This window comes from Schistocerca americana, chromosome 4, assembly GCF_021461395.2.
Source record: "Schistocerca americana isolate TAMUIC-IGC-003095 chromosome 4, iqSchAmer2.1, whole genome shotgun sequence".
Classification (NCBI taxonomy): Eukaryota; Metazoa; Arthropoda; class Insecta; order Orthoptera; family Acrididae; genus Schistocerca; species Schistocerca americana.
The window spans coordinates 686,728,253-686,744,357 of NC_060122.1; the positions used below are offsets into that span (position 1 = coordinate 686,728,253).

Here is a 16,105-nt window from a genome sequence, read left to right on the forward strand (position 1 = left end):
TCCCTTTACATTCTTAATGTTATCGCCCTTGCTTTTAATGTTCCGAAGGTTGTTTTGATTTTCCTGTATACTGAGTCTGTCCCTCCCACAGTCATTTCTTTTTCGACGTCTTCACATTTTTCATGCAACCGTTTCGTCTTAGCTTCCGTGCAGTTCCTATTTATTTCATTCCTCAGCGACTTGTATTTCTGTACTCCTGACTTTCCCGGAACACTTGTGTACTTCCTCCTTTCATCAATCAACTGAAGTATTTCATCTGTTACCCATGGTTTCTTCGCAGTTACATAATTTGTACCTATGTTTTCCTTCCCAACTTCTGTGATGGCCCTTTTTAGAGATGTCCATTCCTCTTCAACTGTACTGCCTACTGAGCTATTCCTTATTGCTGTATTTATAGACCTAGAGATCTTCAAGCGTATCTCGTCATTTGTTTGTACTTCCGTATCCCATTTCTTTGCGTATTGATTCTTTCTGACTAATGTCTTGAACTTCATCCTACTCTTCATCACTACTGTGTGTCCTGGGTGCGCCTTACAATCGAGTATCTGATTTCGGAAACTCTGCCTGACCATGATGTAATCTAACTGAAATCTTCCCGTATCACACGGCCTTTTCCAAGTAAACCTCCACCTCTTGTGATTCTTGAACAGTGTATTCGCTATTACTAGCTGAAACTTGTTACATAACTCAATTAATCTTTCTCCTCTCTCATTCTTTGTCCCAAACCCGTATTCTCCTGTAACCTTTTCGTCTACTCCTTTCCCTACAACTGGATTGCAGTCCGCCATGACTCTTAGATTTTCATCCCCCTTTACATACTGTATGAACCTTTCAATATCCTCATACACTTTCTCTATCTCTTCATCTTCAGCTTGCAACCTCGGCATGTATACCTGAACTATCGTTTTCAGTGTTGGTTTGCTGTCGATTCTGATAAGAACGACCCTGTCACTGAACTGTTCACAGAAACACACTTTCTGCCCTACCTTCCTATTCATAACGAATCCTACTCCTAGAATGAAATTTTCACTCACAGCGGAGTGTGCGCTGATATGAAACTTCCTGGCAGATTAAAACTGTGTGCCGGACCGAGACTCGAACCCGGGACCTTTGCCTTTCGCGGGTATGTGCTCTACCAACTGAGCTACCCAAGCACGACTCACGCCCCGTCCTCACAGCTTTAATTCCGCCAGTACTTCGCCTCTTACGTTCCAAACTTCACAGAAGCTCTCCTGCGAACCTTGTAGAACTAGCACTTCTGGAAGAAAGGATATTGCGGAGACATGGCTTTGCCACAGCCTGGGAGATGTTCCCAGAATGAAATTTTCACCCTGCAGCCGAGTATGAGCTGATATGAAAGCTGTGAGGAGGTGTTGTAAGTCGTGCTTTGGTAGCTCAGACGGTAGAGCACTTGTCAGCGAAAGGGAAAGGTCCCGAGTTCGAGTCTCGCTCCGGCACACAGTTTTAATCTGCCAGGAAGTTTCAATCCTACTCCGGTTAGACCATTTTCTGTTGCTGATATTACCGTATACTCATCTGACCAAAAATCCTTGTCTTCTTTCCACTTCACTTCACTGACCTTTCCTATATCTGGATTGAGCCTTGTATTTCCCTTTTCAGATTTCCTAGTTTCCCTCCCACGTTCAAACTCCCGACATTCCACGCCTCGACTCGTAGAACGTTATCATTCCGTTGATTATTCAGTCTTTTTCTCATGGTAACTTCCCCCTTGGCAGTCCCCTCCCGGAAATCCGAATGGGGGACTATTCCGGAATCTTTTGCGAATGGAGAGATCATCATGACACTTCTTCAGTTTCAGGCCACATGTCCTGTGCATACACGTTACGTTTCTTTAATGCGATGGTTCCCATTGCCTTCTGCATCCTCATGCCATTGCTCAATGCCGATTCTTCCGCCTTTAGGGGCAGTTCACAAACACATAGGACAAGAGAGTGCCCTGAACCTCTGTCCGCTCCTCCGCCCTCTTTGACAAGGGCGTTGGCAGAATGAGGGTGACTTCTTATGTCGGAAGTCTTCTGCCGTCAATGCTGATTATTAATCAAAATTTAAGCAGCGGCGGGATTTGAACCCGGGATCGAAGACGTTTTGATTATGAATCAAAGACGCTACCCCCCCTTTTTTTCTTAAATCTCATTTTATTCGTTAGTGTTCGTTCTATTTGTTCGGAGCGGACCTCTCATGTCAGTTGTTCAAGTTCATTGTTGATCCATCAACTTAGTTTTTTATTACAGAGGGCAGTTAACTCTCTGACCGAATACAATGAGCTACCGTGCCGGCGTCCCTAAACACAGTGGTTAGTGCAGTCTATTGCGCAGGTGCAGCAGAGAATAGTCAGGACAGTCGCAAGATGGGCCTCTTTTTGGGGACCTTAAATCATAAGAAGTAGGTTTGAATTGACAAAAGGGTAGTTTGTTCCTTATCCGGAGTACATTTTGAAGGGTCTCTACCTGAGCCTCACTATCATTTTGTGTAACGTTTAACTTAATGTACCCTCCTCTGGCACCTCAATTCAGGGCGCAAACTGTAAATTACGTAAAGAAAAGGATTGTGCAGCTGATTGTGTCTATAATAGCCACAAGTTATATTACCTGCTTTCACCTCACTTTTTGCTAAGATTAACTATCGGAGACCCAAACGCATATTCAATACATCTGTGTGTAATATGTCGGTGTATACATACTTCCCCCCTCTCACCTGATGAATGATAAGCATGTATGAGAGTGTACAAGATTAATTTCAGTATCTAGATCTGTGGTAGTAAAAGTAGTTTGCTACTGTGACAGAATAGGTTGCCCTATAAAGCACAAACCAGGTAGCAAAGAGGTTTCTGTTCGCCTGGGACGAAGCTGTTGTACAGGTTGGGACCACACAATATGGAGCTTTCTGGGCACGGGAGCGTGGGTTCCAAAAGAGTTCGCTCGGCAGCGTTCCAGGAGATGCGAGACGGGCGACACCGACTAGGTGTGAGTGCGCCTATTCATAGTTAACTCATTATCTTTATTTTTGTAGAGCTCCAGTCAAAATTAAAGCCTAGCTGTCATTGCTCATTGAGCAGTATACGGAATTTTTCTTGCTAATTTCGGTACATTATGAACAGCTGCACTTAGGCACGCATGCAAGCTGTTGTTCTGCTCCATCCTTGTCTCAGCACCTGTTAAGTACGGATCTGAGAGCCTCATGTTCGCAGATCGTATCTCATTGTAATATATCCTGTCCAATTTGGTCACCTACTCTGAATTTTACCACTCATTTTATGCAGAAGTTTTCTTTCTGACGACCACGTGTTTGCGGATTGTGAGAATCGTTAAATGTCACGGGCAACGGCCTTGCCACAGTGGATACACTGGTTCCCGTCAGATCACCGAAGTTAGGCGCTGTCGGGCGTGGCCGGCACTTGGATGGGTGACCATCTGGGCCGCCTAGAGCTGTTGCCATTTTTCGGTTTCCGGGGTGCACTCAGCCTCGTGATGCCAACTGAGGAGCTACTCGACCGAATAGTAGCGGCTCCGGTCAAAGAAAACCATCATAACGACCGGGAGAACGGTGTGCTGACCACACGACACCCCTATACACATCCTCAGCTGAGGATGACACGGCGGTCGGATGGTCGCGATGGGCCACTTTTGACCTGAAGACGGAGTGCTTTTAAATATCACAGTTACTGATTCTTGGGGTAAAACTTCCAAATTAGTTTCAGAACTACTTCTATAGTGCGACTATTAAATTTATTCTTATCGATCCGTACTTGTTCACTTGCTTCGTGCGTTCAAGCTAAGGAAATAACCGTTAGCCAACCACGTGCATACTGGTAACGTTTTTCTTTTTTCTTATATTTGTCCTGAATGTGTACTATATTTGTATATGTGCGTGACTGTCGCCATTGAAAGTTTTCTCTGACCCTTCCATAATTAATATAATTAATAATTAATGATAAATCTTGTTGGGGTCTTCAAGATGCAGTTGTAAATCAAATTTTGTAACTCAACCGAGAGGGTTATGAAGAGCAGCTACCGATTTATTAGTTGTTTAGCTTATTGGTTTGTTCAGCTGTTCTTGAATAAACGTGATATTTTTACCACAGCACATGCTTACGCACTCACTCGAAAACTTTTATTTTACGTCGTACTGTTACCCGTTGTGCAACAAATAAATGTGGCCAAGTTATTTAATATTTATTCAACTATCATAAATGAGCAGATCTGGCAACTAAGTTCATTTAAACATCAAAGGTTTTTCTTTCATGTATAACCTTCTATGTTAATAGATATCATTTTTATGGGCGCCTTCATCACGAGCCGATCCCTAACACGAACTTTCACCGGCAGATACCCTTCAATTTAGATCACCCAGACTGAGAAGGTGCCAGCCAGTTATGGCAGCCCGAGAGGTGATACGCTAGAAATGTAATTCAGTCACTGCGGAATTCAGGACCCCAGAGGAGCTAGGAATGAAACACGTCCTAGCTAGCTGGGAACCGCTGCCAGAAAGCTTGTGGCTTGGAGCTGACGCTCTTTGCAACGGACAGCAGTCAACATGTGATTCCTCTCCCGATCTCTACTAGCTACACATAGCGACTGCATTGAGGGCCTGGCCGGCCGGAGTGGCCGTGCGGTTCTAGGCGCTACAGTCTGGTGCTGAGTGACCGCTACGGTCGCAGGTTCGAATCCTGCCTCGGGCATGGATGTGTGTGATGTCCTTAGGTTAGTTCTAAGTTCTAGGCGACTGATGACCTCAGAAGTTAAGTCGCATAGTGCTCAGAGCCATTTGAACCATTTTGAGGGCCTGATGTAGCTATTGACTCTTCACAGGAGCAAATAACCTCTGCTGAGGGGACGATCTTACTTGACACGTAGACCACAATGAATGATAGTCGAACATTACAAGAAAATATGAGAATAAAAAATCCGAAATAAATATCAGACTAACTGCGAGACCAGTACACCCCTGCGAGGAATGTGGATTATGTGACTGCTTGCAGCCTGTTGTTCAGTATCGCCGCAATGACAACCGTGTAATCGCATTTAGAATCTCATGCTGCCAACGGTGACTCGGGTTCTCTAAACGTGGCTGACATGATGGCGGTGGTTTTAACTGAACAGAGGGATGCGTAAAGCCAAGTGGTTGCGGACTTCTGAGGTGCTTTGTATGTGCGTCCCACGTCTAGTCCATTGGCCATCGTTACATGATCTGCGCAAGTACAGCTACCTTTTATCCAGTTGCTCATTAGTAGTGACGCGGGTCTTTAGTTATGACCGTTTCATTAATCGTGAAGTAAAAGTCATTGTGGTATGGTGGCTAAGTGGGTCAGACATCAAATCCAAATGTTCAAAGTTCAGTACGCTATCACGCCAAGGATTTTAAGTCGCTTTATCGCAGCCTTCACCTCCGACACTGATTTGTATTTTTCTAAGATCCAGAATTAAATGGTTTGCCCCAAATAAGTGGCTGGGTAGAATATTTCGAATGTTGGAGGAAATCATGGGTTTATCACTTCCAGTAGGGCCATGCCTAGTAATGTCAACATTCGAGTCTACAGTTTTGTATTCGGAAAAAAGAGCTCTCTGTATTTCAAATTGACGGGGCAGTGTAAAGGGTCAGTTTGGAAGAACATAGTGATGCAAGAACACAACCCACATAAAATCTGTTAGACGTCGCTACTAGAAAGCATCATAGTTATGCCATGGCTTCACACTATCCGTAAACATAAGACACGTTCACTTTTTCGGCAAATATTTCTGAAACCATAAATACCGTGAGCACTCTACCACCGTCAACACAAAACCATCACATCTAAAGACATTTCGTTGCGTTGGTCTTCAGTGCGAAGACCGGATTGATGCAGCTCTCCACCATGCTATCCTATCCTGTGTAGGTCTCTTCATCTCCGAATAACTGCTGCAGCCTACGTCCTTCTAAATCTGTTTACTGTACTCATACTTTGGTCTCCCTCTACGATTTTTACTCCTCCCCTGTCCCCCACAATTCCCTCCAATACTAAACTGGTGATCCCTTGCTGTCTCAGAATATGTCCTATCAACCGATCCCTTCTTTTATTAAAGTTGTGCCACAAATTTCTTGTCTCCCTGATTCTATTCAGTAACTCCTCATTAGCAACGCGATCTACTCCTCTAATTTTCAGGATTCACTATACACCACTTTTCAAAAGTTTTTGTTGTTCTCGTTTTTAAACTGTTTGTTGTTCATGTTTCATTTCTATACATGGCTACACGCCAGACAGCCCTTCAGAAAACACTTCCCAAAACTTAAATCCATATTCGATGTTAACAAATTGCATTTTATATCATCTCTACTTTAGCCGTCATCAGTTGTTTTTCTCCACAAATAACGCTTTTACTGTCTCGTTTCCTAATCTAATTCCCTCAGCATCACCTGATTTAATTCGACTACATTCCATTAACCTTCTTTTGCTTTTGTTGATGTTACTTATACACGGAAGAGTCAAAGAAGTTAGTACACCCGCCTAATATTGTGTGGGGCTCACGCGAGCACGCAGAAGAGCTGCAACACGACGTGGCATGGACTCGACTAAGGGCTGTTGTAGTGCCGGAGGCAACTGACACCATGAATCCTGAGGGCTGACGATAAATCCGTAAGAGTACGAGGATGTGAAGATCTCTTTTGAACAGCACGTTGCAGGGCATCCCAGATATGCTCAATAATATTCATCTCTGGAGACTTTGGTGACCAGTGGAAGTTTTTAAGCTCAGAAGAGTGTTACTGGAGCCACTGCGCAACAATTGTGGCCGTGTGGGGTGTCGCACTGTCTTGCTGGAATTGCCCAAGTCGGTCGGAAAGCACAGTGGACATCAATGGATGCAGGTGATCAGACAAGACGCTTACGTGCGTATTACCTGTCAGAGTCGTATCTAAATGTATCAGGGGTCCCGTTTCTTTCCAACTGTACACGCCCCACGCCGTTACATAGCCTCCACCAGCTTGAAAAGTCCCCTGCTGACTTACAGCGCTATGGACTCATTACGTTGTCTCCATAAGCGTACACGTCCATCCGCTCGACACACTTTGAAGCGAGACTCGTCCGACCAGGCAACATGTTTCCAGTCATCAACAGTCCAATGTCAGTGTCGACCGGCCCAGGCGAGGCATAAAACGTTGTGTCGTGCAGTCATCAAGTGTACAGGAGTGAGCCATCAGCTCCGAAAGCCCATTTCGATGATGTTTCGTTGAATGGTTCGCACCCTGACACTTGATGGTCCTGCACTTAAATCTGCAGCAGTTTGGGGAAGCGTTGCACTACTGTCACCCTGAACGATTCCTTCAGTCGTAGTTGGTCCCGTTCTTGCAGGATCTTTTTCCGGCCGCAGCGATATTGGGCCTGATACTCACGGCACACTCGTGAAATGGTCGTACGGGGAAATCTCCACTTCATCGCTACCTCGGAGATGCTGTGTCCCATCTCTCGTGCGTCGTCTATAACACCACGTTCAAACTCACCTAAATCTTGGTGACCTGCCATTGTAGCTGACACTTGCTGTCTTACATAGACGCTGCCGACCGCAGCGTCGTATTCTGCCAGTTTACGTATCTCTGTATTTTAATACGCATGTCTACACCAGTTTCTTTCCCGCTTCAGTGTATATCCTCCTTTCAAGATGCTGTCCATCCCGTTCATTTGCTCTTCCAAGTACTTCGCTGAAATTACAGTGTCTTCGGCGAACCTAGAAATTCTTATTTCTTCTTCCTGAAATTTAATCTCTTATCCAAATTTTTCTTTGGTTTCCTTTACTATTTGCCCAATATACAGATTAATATTCGCAATATGTGACACTTCAGATGTGTATATAGTAGTCGTACTGTGATATTCCTGGCTGTGCCCACCAGTATTTTTTTCTTGCTAGAAGCTCGCCTTGATGCAGCTTGATACATGTGAAGTAGCGTATGGTACAAAACTATAGTGAGGTACAAGCAGCAGATGGTACAGTATGTACTCTAGTACCCTGGGAAAGTCCGTCAATTGTACTGAACTTGCTTCTGACTGGACGGCAAATTCGGGTGTTAGGTGCCAAAACACCAAACTTTTCTTATTAATTATTTACATATTTTTCATTGTATTTAATCCAGTTTTATTATGATAATCTCTCACGATTGCCCTACTAGTCTACCGTTTTTGTTTATTAAATTTCACTAGTTTTGAGAAACATAAGAGTAATGATATTACAACCGAAGTGCTTCGGACACCTTCGAGTCGCTTTCGCGCACCTGGAAGACTAAGAACGTCGGGTGCGCTGCTCGCTCTGTTTCGGGTGTTCTTCAGAGAGGAACGTGTATCCCTGTTTCGGACGGACACGTACTGTACAGGGTGTAAATTTTAAGTTGACAAACCAGAATAACTCGAAAAATAAGCTTCACGCGAAAAAATGAGTAGAATCCCAAGTTGATTATTTTCGAGGAGGACATCTGCTGGTGCTAAAATTAGCCAGCCATCCCAGCCCCCTGGGGGTGGGGCAGGAGGCAACTTTAAAATTTCGAATGGCAACGCCCATTTTTATTGCAAAATCAGATTCTACCTAAAAACTACGTACATTTTGTCTTAAACATTTGTTTTGATTCTTGGTAGTTGGCGCTGTAATTCAAGAAAATCCATGATCTCACTTTTACGTGGAAAATGCTTACGGATAAATAAAAAATACTTATTTACTTCGTAAATTTTGATTCTCTAAAACTGAAACTCTCCCTCTTTCCCCATAGGGCGGGTTTGATAGAGAGGAATTAGAGCTTTACCGTAACCATTTTCCATGCAAAAATGAGAATATGGATTTTCTTGAATTACAGCGCCAATTACCAAGTATCAAAGCAAATGTTAAAGACAGAATGTACGTAGTTTTTTTGTGTAGAATCTGATTCTGCAACAAAAAATGTGGGTTCCATTTGAAATTTTGAAGTAACCTCCCGCCCCACCCCCGGGAGGGTGTGGTGGCGGGCTAATTTTAGTACCAGCAGCTGTCTCCCTCGAAAATAATCAACTTTGGATTCTACACATTTTTACGTGTGAAGCTTATTTTTCGAGTTATTGTGGTTTGTCAATTTAAAATTTACATCTCGTATATCGGAAGTTGTCAGAAAAGTTACCGCACTATTAAGAAAGCTATGTCGATTATTGTAAAAGATAGTGTAAAAAGTGATATTTTAAAGTATAAACAAACGGTGTACATTAAAGAGAGGTGCCGCTTACCATCATCGTCAGTACTATAGATTTTGCCGTCTGTAGATACAGAGACTAACCTGGGCAAGTGGCATCCCACAAGAAAAAAGCACACACACAGGTTCAAGTTCGAGATGACAACATAGCCGTGGAAGATCCCACAACCGACGAGCTGTCTTCTGCAGTCGCAGGTTCGAATCCTGCCTCGGGCATTGATGTGTGTAATGTCCTTAGGTTAGTTAGGTTTAACTAGTTCTAATTCTAGGGGACTGATGACCTCAGATGTTAAGTCCCATAGTGCTCAGTTCCATATGAACCATTTTTGTCTTCTGCGCTGGGGACATGACTTTAGAAGACGACAGGCTGGTGGAAAGTTCGGCTAGGGAGTTTTATTCAATCTCTGCAGATCTACACAGCTTCCAGATCTGACTTCCAATGCGACAACGTATAATTTATACTATATTATGTATATAAATTTGCTCAGCTGTTGGTGAGAAGAGCAGAGCGGAAAGTAGTGGCATACGGACTAAACGCAAATAGTCTGCGCACATTCAGCGCGGTTGTGTCTTTTCAGCAGTGGTACCGGTTACTTTGTATCCTCTCCAGCTACCCCGTAACCCGTGATTCGCCGAACGCTGGTACAGAAGGAACGAGACGATTGCACGGGCTCCGTAAGGGGCGCATTCAGCCCTCGTTGTTTACGTCTGTCGGTCTGCACGAATGCCCCTGGCTGGGTAACCGCGCCGCGCACACCTCTGAGAGCTTTCGTGCATTAGAGTGATTGCGCCTTCCCGCCCCCACAAAGGAATTGCTGGCCTTCTGCGTGTTGCAGTAGAAGCGAATCTAGGCGCCCTCTCTGAGAACAGGCTGCCTGCGCTACTCTTTAGTGCAGTACTTGATGGAGGCGATCGGAAAACACACGCTAACATGAAACACTCGTCGAAATTAGATCACGCTGTTGCGCAAATGCCCACCGTAGCAGTGCAGTACTAAAGGGTAAAACATAGTACACATGTGATATACAGGGTGTTTCAGAAATGATATCTTCTTCTTAGCGTTGATCCCCGCTATTACGTGCAATTTTATTTGGCTTAGCGGTCGGATAGCCTTTCTGTTGCCATACTTTACTAAGGCTGAGGTCACAATGTCTCCGAAGTCGGTGGATTACGCCGACGACCGACATCGTCCGATGACGGTCGGTGTTTTCAAATGAGTACACCAATACGTGCACGGTCACAATGCAGTCGAACATACAGACTTCGGAGGATAACCGGTGACATCTTGTCGAATCGGCCGACGTCGTCACACACGAAATATGGTTCAAATGGTACTAAGCAATATGGGACTTAAAATCTGAGGTCATCAGTCCCCTAGATTAGAACTACACTACTGGCCATTAAAATTGCTACACCAAGAAGAAATGCAGATGATAAACGGGTATTCATTGGACAAATATATTACACTAGAACTGACATCTGATTACATTTTGCACGCAATTTGGGTGCATAGATCCTGAGAAATCAGTACCCAGAACAACCACCTCTGGCCGTAATAACGGCCTTGATACGCCTGGGTTGAGTTAAACAGAGCTTGTATGGCGTGTACAGGTACCGAAGCCCATGCAGCTTCAACACGATACCACAGTTCATCAAGAGTAGTGACTGGCGTATTGTGACGAGCCAGTTGCTCGGCAACCAGACGTTTTCAATTGGTCAGAGATCTGGAGAATGTGCTGGCCAGGGCAGCAGTCCAACATTTTCTGTATCCAGAAAGGCCCGTACAGGAACTGCCACATGCAGTCGTGCATTATCCTGCTGAACATCGTACAGTCAAACATTTCGCGCCAGGCACCAGAGGCGCCGTGTTTATATACACGTGTTTAGGTGTTATTATTCTTTGATTATGCTTCTAATTTTTTGTATCTACCGCGCTTGTAGTTAGTTCGTGCGTAGTTAAGATAACTGTGATGTTTGTTCCCTTCATGTTAAGTTGAATTCAAAGCCCGGAACGATCGAACAAGCCGTGTATTTATCTTCGCCTCCGGTGGCTGCGATCAATAAAGCTAACATTAATTGTTCGAGCCGTATTAAGTACATGCAGGTTCTAATGGCCAAACGCCAGTCCGCACAGCTTGTACCGACGAAGTGGTGACCCCGACGTGGTTTAGCTGCGTACTATCATTGGATTATGGAGAATATTTGCAAAATGACTGACGTGAATCCCGCCGTGTCATAATTGGCTGTAAGACTACGGCCTTTCTGGCAACACAATCCAGCTTCGTGATTTGAACAGGTGTAGGCCAGTTTTTTTCTATTCTGAAATTTTGGCGGACGCTGCCAAGTTTACGCTGGTAAAGCCAGTCAGGTCACCAGTACGCTGCTGAAGTGCAAGGTATAATTACCTCGTCACCAGAGGTTAAATCCTTCTTTTATTCCAACCGTCTGACTGGTTTGATGCTGCCCGCCACGAATTCCTCTCCCGTGCCAACTTCTTCATCTCACAGTAGCACTTGCAGCCTATGTCCTCAATTATTTGCTGGATTAATTTCAATCTCTGTCTTCCCCTACGGTTTTTGCCCTCTACAGCTGAGTCTAGTACCATGGAACTCATTCCCTGACATCTTAATATGTATCCTATCATCCTGTCCCTTCTTGTCAGTGTTTTCCACATATTCCTTTCCTCTCCGATTTTACTCAGAATGTCCTCATTCCTTACCTTATCCGTCCACCTAATTTTCAGCTTTCGTCTGTACCACCCCATCTCAAATGCTTCGATTCTCTTCCGTTCCAGTTTCCCCACAGTCCATATTTCACTACCATACAATGCTCTGCTCCAAACGTGCATTCTCAGAAGCTTCTTTCTCAAATTAACGCCTATGTATGATACTAGTAGGCTTCTCTTGGCCAGGAACGCCCTTTTTTCCAGTGCTAGTCTGCCTTTGATGTCGTCCTTGTTCTGTCCATGGTTGGTTATTTTACTGCCTAGACAGCAAAATTCCTTAATTTCATCTACTTAAAGACCATCAGTCCTGATGTTAAGTTTCTCGCTGTTCTCGTTTCTGCTACTTCTCATTACTTTCGTCTTTCTTCGATTTACTCTCAATCTGTATTCGATACTCATTTGACTGTTCATTCCATTCAGCAGATCATGTATATTTTCTTCACTTTCACTGAGTATAGCAATGTCATCAGCGAATCGTTGTTGATATCCTTTCACCATGAATTTTAATTCTACTTCTTAACGTTCCTTTTATTTCATCACTGCTTCCTCGATGTATAGATTGAACAATGGGGGGCGAAATACTACATCCCCGTCTTACACCCTTTTTAATCCGTGCACTTTGTGCTTGATCTTCCATTCTTATTATTCCCTCTTAGCTCTTGTACATATTCCGTATTACCGGCCTCTCCCTATAACTTATCCCCATTTTTCTCAGAATTTCGAACGTCTTGCACCATTTTATGCTGCCGATCGCTTTTCCCAGGTCGACAAATCCTATGAGCTTGTCATGATTTTTGTTTATTCTTGCGTCCATTATCAATCGCAACATCAGAATTGCCTCTTTCCTAAAGACAAACTGATCGTCACCTAACACATCCTCAATTTTTTTTCCATTGTTCTGTATATTATTCTTGTCAGCAACGTGGATGCATGCGATGTTATGCTAATTGTGCGATAATTCTCGCATTTGTTTGCTCTTGCTATCTTCGGAGTTGTGTGGATGATATTTTTCCAAAAGTCAGATGGTATTCTCACACAAACGCGGATAGTCGTTTTGTTCCCATTCCCCCAATACTTTTAGAAATTCTGATGGAATGTTATCTGTATAAATCGTCTGACCTCCTTAGAGCTGAATTGGTTTGGTGAGTGTCAGCATCGCAGGAAGAGCGAATCTGTCAGGTTCTCAATACGGAAGAGTATGGACGCAGAAATCCGTCGCAGTGCTTGCGGCGCTTAAAAGGAAAATAGACGTGGCAACCGTTCCGGACAGCGTACTACGCACAATATGGAGCAGTCGTTTGTCATCACCTGGCAAAGCAATTATAGCCTCACAGTCTGACACACCCTAGGACGTGGCAACGGAATTGGCAGATAAAATCCAGGACGCGATGACACCGACTTCGGCGAAGGTAGATCTACTGACGCAGCAGAGCGGTGAATTATCATCTTGGCATGACCGGAGCAACGACAGAAGCCGAAATAGATACCACCGACGTTCGAGCAGCATATCATCGACGACCTCTTCCGCAACTGAGCCTGAGCAGCGACGTATCTGCCGGTATCACCGGAAATTCTGGGGGCAAGTGCGCAGACGCACAACCTCCCGTATTTAACCAAATACACTACTGGCCATTAAACTTCCTACACCACGAAGATGACGTGCTACAGAAACGAAATTTAAACGACAGGAAGAAGATGCGATCATATGCAAGTGATAAGCTTTTCAGAGCATTCACACAAGGTTGGCGCCGGTGGCGACACCTCCAACGTGCTGACATGATGAAAGTTTCCAACCGATTTCTCATACACAAAAACCAGTTGTCCGGCGTTGCCTGGTGAAACCTTGTTGTGATGCCTCGTGTAAGGAGGAGAAACGCGCACCATCACGTTTCCCACTTCGATAAAGGTCGGACTGTAGCCTATCGCGATTGCGGTTTATCGTATCGCGACATTGCTGCTCGCGTTGGTCCAGATCCAATGACTGTTAGCAGAATATGGAATCGGTGGGTTCAGGAGGGTAATACGGAACGCTGTGCTGGATCCCAACAGCCTCGTACCATCAGCAGTCGAGATGACAGGCAACTTATCCGCATGGCTGTAACGGATCGTGCAGCCACGTCACGATCCCTGAGTCAACAGATAGGGACGTTTGCAAGACAACAACCATCTACACGAACAGTCCGAGGAATCCAGGTTCTGTTTACAGCATCATGATGGTCGCATCCGTGTTTGGCGACATCGCGGTGAACGCACATTGGAAGCGTGTATTCGTCATCGCCAACAGTGGACGTTACATTTCATATGTGTTACGACCCGTGGCTCTACCCTTCATCCGATCCCTGCAAAACCCTACATTTCAGCAGGATAATGCACGAACGCATGTTGCAGGTCCTGTACAGGTCTTTCTGGATACATGTTCGACTATTGCCCTGGCCAGTACATTCTGCAGATCTCTCACCAATTGAAAATGTCTGGTCAATGGTGGCCGAGCAACTGGCTCGCGTCACAATAAGCCAGTCACTACTCGTGATGAACTGTGGTATCGTGTTGAAGCTGCATGGGCAGCTATACCTGTACATGCCATCCAAGCTCTGTTTGACTCAATTCCCAGGCGTATCAAGGCAGTTATTACTGCCAAAGGTGGTTGTTCTGGGTATTGATTTCTCAGGATCTATGCACCGAAATTGCGTGTAAATGTAATCACATGTCAGTTCTAGTGTAACATATTTGTCCAATGGATACCCCTTTATCATCTGCATATGTTCTTGGTGTAGCAATTTTAATGGCCAGTAGTGTAGCAGATGCGGTCGCAAATAGGTGCCTCCTCCGCTTGCCGATCAGTGTCTCCGAGCCTGTTTGTTAACGATCGGCGGACCAGCTGGAAATATTTAATAGACACTGGTTCGATTTGTCCACTTACAGGAAGCTACCATCCACATTATTCTGTCTGGCCGTTGCAAACAACTCGGCTGTAACAACGTACGGCGCTCTGCGCTTGGAAGTTGACCTGATATTTTGCCTTTGCGGACTCCTCTTCCATTACAATCTACTACCGGAATGAACAACTCACGCGTAGTGGACAACACCACTGGTTTAACAGCGTCCAAATTTTGGCGGGTTCCAGCCATCCATACTACCTAATTAATGCCGATGGCAGACGGTGAGTACGCGGTGCTGCTGCGTGGGTTTCCGGCACTGACACGACCTCCTGGAGTGACTAAGGAAGTGAGGCACGACACTGTCAATTACATAGAAACGACCGACGCCGACCCCCCCCCCCCCCCCCCCCCCCCGCCACGTCTTGGCTCCAGATCATCTTAAAATTGCGAAAGTATGATTCGTGAAGATTGTAAGTTAGGCTGTTTACGTTTTTTTATTGGTAACGCCACGTAGCGCTCTGTATGAAAATCACTGGCTGTGCTGTGTGCAGTCTGTGGCAGGATGGCATTGTTGTAATATTCGCTATTGTAGTGTTGGGCTGTCGGCTGTTAACAGCGCGTAGCGTTGTGCAGTTGGAGGTGAGCCGCCAGCAGTGGTGGATGTGGGGAGAAAAATGGCACAGTTTTGAAATTTGTCAGACTGCATGTCATGAACTGCTATGTATATTATGATTTTTCAACACTATTAAGGTAAATACATTGTTTGTTCTCTATTAAAATCTTTCATTTGCTAACTATGCCTATCAGTAGTTAGTGCCTTCCGTAGTTTGAATCTTTTATTTAGCTGGCAGTAGTGGCGCTCGCTGTATTGCAGTAGTTCGAGTAACGAAGATTTTTGTGAGGTAAGTGATTTGTGAAAGGTATAGGTTAATGTTAGTCAGGGCCATTCTTTTGTAGGGATTATTGAAAGTCAGATTGCGTTGCGCTAAAAAATATTGTGTGTCAGTTTAAGCACAGTCATGTATAATTTTTGTAAGGGGACGTTTCATATGTCGACCCTTAGCCGAGGATACCTCACTGGAATCTTCTGATTTTTTTCTTGTAGTTTGTGTAATTAGTGTAGCTATTGTTTATTGCTAGCGCGTAATTGTAGAGAGAATCTCCGTTGTAGTTGCAGTCTTTCATTGTTGTTGTGGCATGCATGTAGATTTGCGCCAAGTATTTCGCAGCTGCGCCTGCAATTAACTAGATATTTTTTTCAGTGCTATGTTAATGTGTCTTCTTATTTTGCTCTTCAAATTGT

General features: G+C 44.6%; 1 protein-coding gene and 1 pseudogene across 2 annotated transcripts in view; both read left to right on the plus strand.

Annotated features, from left to right (window-relative positions):
* Positions 1-16,105, plus strand: part of LOC124612615 (UDP-glycosyltransferase UGT5-like) — a 327,618-nt gene that overhangs the window by 186,779 nt on the left and 124,734 nt on the right. The window lies entirely within an intron of this gene.
* Positions 3,338-3,455, plus strand: LOC124614431 (annotated as a pseudogene).